This window comes from Anolis carolinensis, chromosome 1, assembly GCF_035594765.1.
Source record: "Anolis carolinensis isolate JA03-04 chromosome 1, rAnoCar3.1.pri, whole genome shotgun sequence".
Classification (NCBI taxonomy): Eukaryota; Metazoa; Chordata; class Lepidosauria; order Squamata; family Dactyloidae; genus Anolis; species Anolis carolinensis.
The window spans coordinates 153,173,835-153,182,074 of NC_085841.1; the positions used below are offsets into that span (position 1 = coordinate 153,173,835).

Consider the following 8,240-nt stretch of genomic DNA (forward strand, 5'->3'; position numbering starts at 1 on the left):
AATCCCTATGGAGTAAATTCAAAGGCACCCTACAAACCAGTTCCAAGCTGGGATGGTAGTCACAAAGATTAGCTGAGTGTGGGTCAATCTGACCCAGGGAATACATTTTTCCCCTAGCTCCTGCAATGAGATGAATTAAAAAGAAGCATGTTGTATTCCAGCCTGCATCTGAGCTGTCAGATGAGCCTGAAGTTGGACCTGTTCAGCCTGTGATTGTACCTGAACCTGATCTATCAGATGAATCTGGGTTGAAGCCTAGGATTCCCATGCAGCCAGAGGTAGACGATTTTGTACAGCCAGAGTTAGATGAAGTTGATGTTCCTGAGGATTCTGGGAGCAAGCATACAATGGTTTCAAGCAAGCAGCTTGAACTGCATAGCTTGGAAGAGTCAAGGTCGAGTTATCCCTTGGCAGATGGGCATTCCGGTCTTGATAAGAGTAATGAGGTTGACAGAAGGAAAGCAATATGTCAACAGAGAAAAGAAAGAGAGGTTTTGAGAAGGAGCAAACGGTTACTAATGAGAGTTTTGAAGAAACTTCCCACGGAAAGGGGCCTTGATTTTAGCCTTAAGAGTAACCGCTTCTGAGAACAAGCTCAGAGGTGGTAACTTTGCTCATTGAGAGGTTTGATCCTACTTCATGGACTCTTGTTTCATGGACTTTCATACTTTGTTCCTGTAGATTTTCATGCCTTGTTCCTTTGGATTTTCATGCCAAGTTCCTGTAAGCCTTGTACCTTTAGCCTTGTTCCAGTTCTTTTTCCTGTTCCTGGGTATTTTGGATTATCATGTCATGTTCCTAAAAGCCTTGCATTTTGAATCTCCTGCTCTAGTTCATGATCCTGTTCTTTGTTCCAGTTCATGACCTTGTTCCCTGGACTAATTTTGACTACCTTGATTGAAGTATATTCTTGTGTTTGGATTTCTATGGGGCTCCAGTGTGGTTTTAAGTGTGGTCTCTGCAGCCTAGTGGTGCAGTAATGAGAATCAGTGTTAGAGCAATTAAGGGCAAACTCCAATGAATTTTATGGCTTGAATTTCCAGTGAGTTTTTTTTAAAAAAACTGTTTCTGGCTAGGTGCACACTGCAGTGTGCACTGGGGGTGTACGTTTCATAGACACCATGGCCCCAAGCTGGATTCAAACCAGATTTTAGTGCCTGTGTAAAACAGTCCCTTGTCTTTGTTCAGGCATCAGGTTATGCAGAACATATGCCAAAGCCTTGCATAACATGTATATGCAAACACAAGGCACAGGAAGGCATTGCAGAATCTCTTGTATAATATTCAACATTATCTCGCCTTCTCTCACCAGCTGTTGCTTTGCTTGTGCACATCTAGATCCAATATTAAAGGTTTTGAGATAAAAGTCAATGGGAGGAGGGAGGGAAAATCAGGAACTGCATTTTTTAAATAAAAGGCTGTTTCTTTATTTACTAAAAAATCTGATTTGTCTTTAACAGAGACATACAAGAGAAAGGACTTTGCCATCACCATAATCTAAAATGATTGCTTTAAAACCTGAAGATTAGCAGAGAGCTCATAAATGATATTTGTATACGTGAAGTGATAAATTGCTTTACCTGGGAGCTTCTTTCCAGAGCTTGAATTGACAAGATCAGGAATACACAACACTTTCCATTTCCTAGATCTCTGGAGCTTCCGTGGTATTGCCCAGAAATCAGTGGTGCCTTAAATTCATTCCTTCGCATATAGCCTGCTTTGTCTGGTCTGTGATTCATATCTATGGATTGAACAAAAGCAAACATCATTTTGAAGGGCAATATGGTAAGGTGCAATCAACACTGCAAGTCAGTTTAGAAAGCTAAGCTGACCTTTTCCCCTGAGCATCACTCAATGACACTCATAATTACTGTCTTTGAATGGAGCCAATGTGGCTGGAAGCTCACATGGGATCCGGTAATCCTCTAATAACAACAACATAATTCAAAATATAGATGTGTATGTCATTTATTTATCACTGGCAGCAGTATAGCCTCAGGTGGGGAGTGAAACTGTAGCCCTTCATTCTTGGGAAGTTGCATTATAATCTGAACAGTAGCTCTTCTAATGCTAATTCTGCTTTTACAGCCAGATATAAAATGGTATAATGTTGAATATGTCTGAATCCATATATCACCTGAAAAGAAACAAGAGCTTAATACTTGAAAAATCCATGGCTTAATTCTATGTATTACTGAGTACATTGCTTGATTAGAATAAAAACCTTTCCTTTTAAATACCTCCTTCTTTCCACATTGTTTCACATGCCTTTGCTTTGGTTTTTGTGTGCATATGTGCATGTGTTTAGGATTCTCTTCTCCAAACGGAAAGGAGGGAGGGAAAATCTCTGCAGAGACAGAGGTGGAGAAACTGCAAGTTACGGCCTCAGTAACTTTCCACTAAGTCCTGGTCATAGGCGGTTTAAGATCAGTGGTTGGAGGGAACTAGTTTAGATGATCTCAAGAGGTCTCATCTCCTGGTAAGAAGCAGGATAAAACCTCTAAAAATATGGAAGATAAATTATGGATTTTTAAAAAGCTGATTGCACCATTGGGAACTGTTTTAGGATTAATGTCATGTAATAGAAAGAAATGAAAACCCCAAACGTGCAAATGACAATTTTACTACATGACAAATTTACTGCAGACAGATTTTCAAATTTATTGCAGAATGGTTGTTCTTTGAATGGTTTGTGTCATGGGATTCTGTCATGGGATTCTAAAGTTACCAAGACATACCATTCTGTTAATTTAATTCAACTTTAGCTTCATATACACACATTTCATTATATTAAATGATTCAGTAAGTACATAGTTATTTTCGTATTGTCCATGTATGAATGATGTGCATACTAGTATAGCTCTGAATATATTGGGACTGTTTCTCTTGGCATTTTTATTATATATCTAAGACTCCTGGAGGCTCATTTTATGCATATTGTGAGTTCAATTCAAACAGTCCCATTGCATCTAGTTATCAGTGTGGTAAGCCTTTCTAATTTTTTAATTGGATCTAAGATGATTGAGAAGACAGTTGCCCTCCAACAGGCAGTCTTGACACACATTTTCGTGACCCATTTCAAACTGTCTTCAGATCAGGATACAGAGTTCATATTCCTATAGTCACCTTAGTGGATGATCTCCATCTTAACACTGACAAGGGGGGTGTGTGCCTGTTGTTACTCCTAGACCTCTCAGCAGCGTTTGATCCCATCAACCATGGTATCCTTCTGGAATGCCTGGAGGGGCTGGGAATTGGAAGTACTGTGTTGGATTGTTTTGAGACGTACCTCTCCAGTGGTGCTTGGTAGGCTTGTGCGATCTGAAGTAAATTGGTTCTAAACTGTGTTCAAAAGTAGGGGGCATTGGTGTTTTGTTTCTAAAGTCATTTCCAAATTTTAGAGGTAAAATTTAGAGATTTTACATAATTTCTGAATCTTTGTAGGTACAGTAGAGTCTCACTTATCCAACATAAATGGGCCAGCAGAATGTTGGATAAGCAAATATGTTGGATAATAAGGAGGGATTAAGGAAAAGCCTATTAAACATCAAATTAGGTTATGATTTTACAAATTAAGCACCAAAACATTATGTTATACAACAAATTTGACAGAAAAAGTAGTTCAATATGCAGTAATGCTATGTAGTAATTACTGTATTTACGAATTTAGCACCAAAATATCATGATGTATTGAAAACATTGACTACAAAAATGCGTTGGATAATCCAGAACGTTGGATAAGCGAGTGTTGGATAAGTGAGACTCTACTGTACTTCATTAATGGCAGATGCGCATGCACAATAGGAAAAAATAGTAATGCCAGGGGAAAAACTTCAGGGGATCCTCCTACCCTCATTTTTGAGCTATCCTGATCAAATTTGCTACAGTGGTAGAACACATCCTCCACTGTTAGCTCACCACTGATTTTTAGGGTTTTTTTTTTAAAAAAAATTATGAAATGCTTTTTTAAAAATAAAAGAGCTACCTCCTTCAATTTTCTAGAGAATGACACAAGGTAATAAGGAATCATTCCCCCAACTTTCAGGCATATTCATACATCTACTTGGGCCTGACCCGAGCAGAGGGCCAAAACCTTTCTCTCCAGCCAGGAATAATACTAAGATGTACACTTGTGTTTCAAAAGGGATTAGGGGCACAGAAATAATCTAGAACTGGACCTTTGGCCAGACTAGATGCAACATGGCCCTGACCCCACACGTGGGGACAAAACCTTTCTCCCCAGGTGCTTTTGTTAAGAGATGAATTTGTCCTTTCCAGACACAGCATGCTTACGTGATATACTGATCTCAAGGAAGGAAGTTAAAAGAATAGCCAAAATTATGAATTACTAAAAAAAGGATTGTCCTAAAGGACATAATATGGAAGGAAAGGAAAAGAAATGGACTGCTCTTTAATTTCTGCTTTTTAGAACAATTAAAATAATAATAAGCAGAGACCAAAGGACTTTTCCCCCAGGCTAGTTGAGTGTGTGTGTTTATGTTGGAACTTAGAATTTCTCCATGTGATATACTGATCTCAACAAAGGAACTGAAAATAACAGCCAAAATTATGGAATATTAAAAAAATGTCTTTAAGGAAGGGAACACAAATAGCAATAGGACCCTTGCTTTGAGATCTTGCTAGATTTGAATGTTTTGAAACAATAAGATAATAATAATAATAATAATAATAATAATAATAATAATAATAATAGAGAAAGCAAACTAAAGAAAGATATTTGGATTTACCCAAACACAGATTTTAGAAGCTGATATATTGATTTACAGAAATCTCTCCTAATATTTTTAATTCAAATTAAAAACACCCAGCCAAAATCAGCCCTATTCCCCTGCCTTCCCCCAAAATGACAAACTCTCTCTCTCTCTTACAGCCTGGAAAACTCACAACCCATCTTTATTTCTCCCTTTGTTCTTTCTCTGTCTCGTATAATCTGTCTCTCATATTCCTTCCCTTTCTTTCTTCCCCCTCCTTCAAACAAAAGCAAGCAAGCGCACACACACAGCCAGCAACAAGGCTGCTACCAGCCAGAGCACACAGCCAGCCAGCCAGCCAGCCACCAGTTAGCCAGAGAGAGCAGACAGCCAGAGCCACTAACCAGCCAGCCACCACAGTCCCTTTCCTCAGCCAAAATAAGCCTTTCTGGCTATGTGGTCACCTTTTTTAGAGCATAATGGCAACCAAATGCTTGAAAAAACCCACTCCCTCCCTCAAACGTCAGCCCTGATTGGCTGGGAGGCAAGCCCTGAGTTAAGCTTCGCCTCCCAACCAGCATGCTTTGCTGAGAGTGCACAGTTGGCTGATTCAGACTTTCAAACAGTTTCGATTACTTCCAAGCAATGGAAGTGAATGGTTCAGAATCAGATGTGTATTTCCGATACACATCTTCGTGTTGGAAATTCCCTTGGAAATAAAATCAGCTGGATGTGAAAAAACACACTGAAATAATCTGGATACTCTAATTATAGGACTGGCTGGTTTTAAATGGCACCATATATTGCTTTTATAGGGTTTTATAGTGTTTTAAAATAGTTTGTTTATTTCTGTTTATATTGTGCTATTTTGCTTTTATGTGATCACTTTCTGTGTATATCACTTATTTTATCCGTTTGATTGGTTGCAAGCTGTCCTGATCCCTCCAGAGAGATGGGGCATGGTATAAATAAAGATTATTATTATTATTATTATTATTATTATTATTATTATTATTATTATTAATTACTGAATCCAGAGGTTCTTGCCATTAAGGGTCCTAACCTAGGGATGGAGGTGTATCAATGAGTTCTGGATGAGGTTACACTTCCCATGGAAGTCTGTCTCCACAATATGGGAGTGTTCCTGGATTCATCTCTCCAAATGTGAGACCAGGTAGCTTTGGCTGATGCACCAGCCTCACCCTTTCCGAGAATCGAAGGATCTAAAGATGGTAGTGCACAACACTGGTAATCTCAAGGATGGACTTCTACAATGCACTGCACATTTAGGTTACCTCTGCACAAAATTTGGAAACTCCAATTAGTTCAAAACATGGCCACCAGACTGGTTACAAGAACATCTAGGAGTGAGAATACTACACCCATATTAACATCACTCTACTGGTTGTCAATTAGTTTCTGGGCAAAGTACAGTATTGGTTTTGAACTTTAAAGCTTTACATGGTTTGCAGGCATGTAGCTGGGGGGGGGGGGCTTGAGGGGCTTCAGCCCCCTCCCTGAAATTCTCAGGATGGTCCGCGAGAAGGACTTACATTTATTATTTAAACTGTTATGTTTATTCATATCATGATCTGATCACCATGCTCCATATATCCCATATGCATGGGGGTATTGGGATAACAATACAAAAGGTTTGCTAGGGTAGGCCTTCTCCCGCTCAGACTCGGCACCCCCCCCCCCCCCCCGAACCAAAATCCCAGCCCCTCCCGAGACAAAATCCTGGCTACAGGCCTGATGGTTTGGGTCCAGGTTACCTACAGGATCACCTTCTCCCACACAATCTACCCCTTAAGGTCCTCTAGGAGGCGTTTACTCCAAGGAGCTAGAACCCAACTGGTGACTGTCACCCAGAGGATTTTTTTCATTGGCCATGCCAAGACTGTGGAATTACTTGCTGAAAGAGCTCTGACAGCTAAACGAGCTATCAGAATTTAAAACAGAATTAGAAACCTATTTCTTTCAGCAGGCCTACCCTGTTAATTCTGAATCATGAGTTTGAAACTTGCATTCTGTTACAGCTATATGTTGATTTTATACCTTGTGTTTGGTGTATGCTTTTATAATAAATAATAATAAATAATAAAACTTTATTTATATACCGCCCTATTTCCTGGATGGGACTCAGGGTTGTTTCCAATCATAAAAACAACACATACATTACATAGCAACATAATGATGTGTTCTTAATCTATGTAATTAATTGTATGTATTTTATATTCATATGTTTTGACTTTATTGTAACTTGCCTTGAGCCATTAGAAGAGATGGGTAACAAATAAATTGTTGTAGTTGTTGTTGTTATTTCATATTTCTTTTTACATTAAAAACCAAGGAGACTTATAACATTAAGCTAAAATCCTGTTGATTAAAAAGTTATATCACAATGAATCATTATGCAATAAAGTGCCATTCATTTTGAAAGGTGTAAAATCCTTTAAATACTTGGCACTACTAAAAAAAATATACAACCCACATACTCTTAAAAAGAAAAAGACTCCATGCAACCAATTAAACATCCAAAGCTTATTAAAATGGGTATTTGTAAGCGGAAGCAAAGCAAAGATAAAAGTCAGCCTAGTCATCCATAGAAGGGGATTCCATAGTCTGGAAGCTGCCACCAAGAATACCCTCTCCCACAGTGTCACCAGATAGAATTGTGTTAATGGTGGAACTAAAAGGAAGCCTCCTCCTAAGGATCTTAAGAGTTGGATACGATCCTGAAGGGAGATAAATCTTTAAGAATAAGGGCCTAAGCACAGGGTTTCATAATCCTACAAGCCAAGGTATGTGCAATAGTCATGTGGTTAACCTTAAGCACATGCTGTAGAAAATCCCTTGAGTATTCCTCAGCAGGTTTTTAAAGCTATTATAATAATTTAAATAACTGTTCTTTCATGAGATCAAAAATTATTCTTTGAGCACATGTCCCAGTTTCCAATAATCCTGATATCATTCCATATCACAGTATGGCATTTTGCAAAGTGCACTAGTGGTTTTCAACCTGGGGTCCCCAGATTTTTTGGCCTACAACTCCCAGAAATCTTAGCCATTTTACCAGCTGTTAAGATTTCTGGGAGTTGAAGGCCCAAACATCTGGGGACACAGAGGTTGAGAACTACTGATCTGCACTTTGGAAATAATGCCATTTGACACCCCTTTAACTGCCAGAGTGGACTCCATGGAAGCAACTGTTTGACAAGGTCTTTAGCCTTCTCTGCCAAAGATAGCCAGTGCTTCTTCATACCACAAATCCAAAGATCCCATAGCATTGAGTCCTGGCAATTAAACTACATTAATTGTACAGTTTACATGCACTTTCGATGAGGCCTTCTTTGCCATAGTTGACAGCTGGTGTGGCAGCAGCATATCAGCTTTCTGATCTTTTTTTTATCTAATGTATTTGCCATTCATGTGTCTTTTCTTTCTCTTCAATGTATATACTCACTGATTTTCCATGGTAAATTTTTCACAGCAGCAGGCATCATTACCGATGCGAAGAAGCACAAT

At 38.9% G+C, this 8,240-nt stretch overlaps 1 long non-coding RNA gene across 1 annotated transcript in view; it reads right to left on the reverse strand.

Moving 5' to 3' along the window:
• LOC134295585 (uncharacterized) overlaps window positions 1-1,777 on the reverse strand; it is a 35,370-nt gene extending 33,593 nt beyond the window's left edge. The window contains exon 1 of the long non-coding RNA XR_010002217.1: window positions 1,581-1,777. This is a non-coding gene — a long non-coding RNA (uncharacterized LOC134295585). The remainder of the gene's footprint in view (window positions 1-1,580) is intronic.
• Between the last annotated feature and the right edge of the window lie 6,463 nt (window positions 1,778-8,240).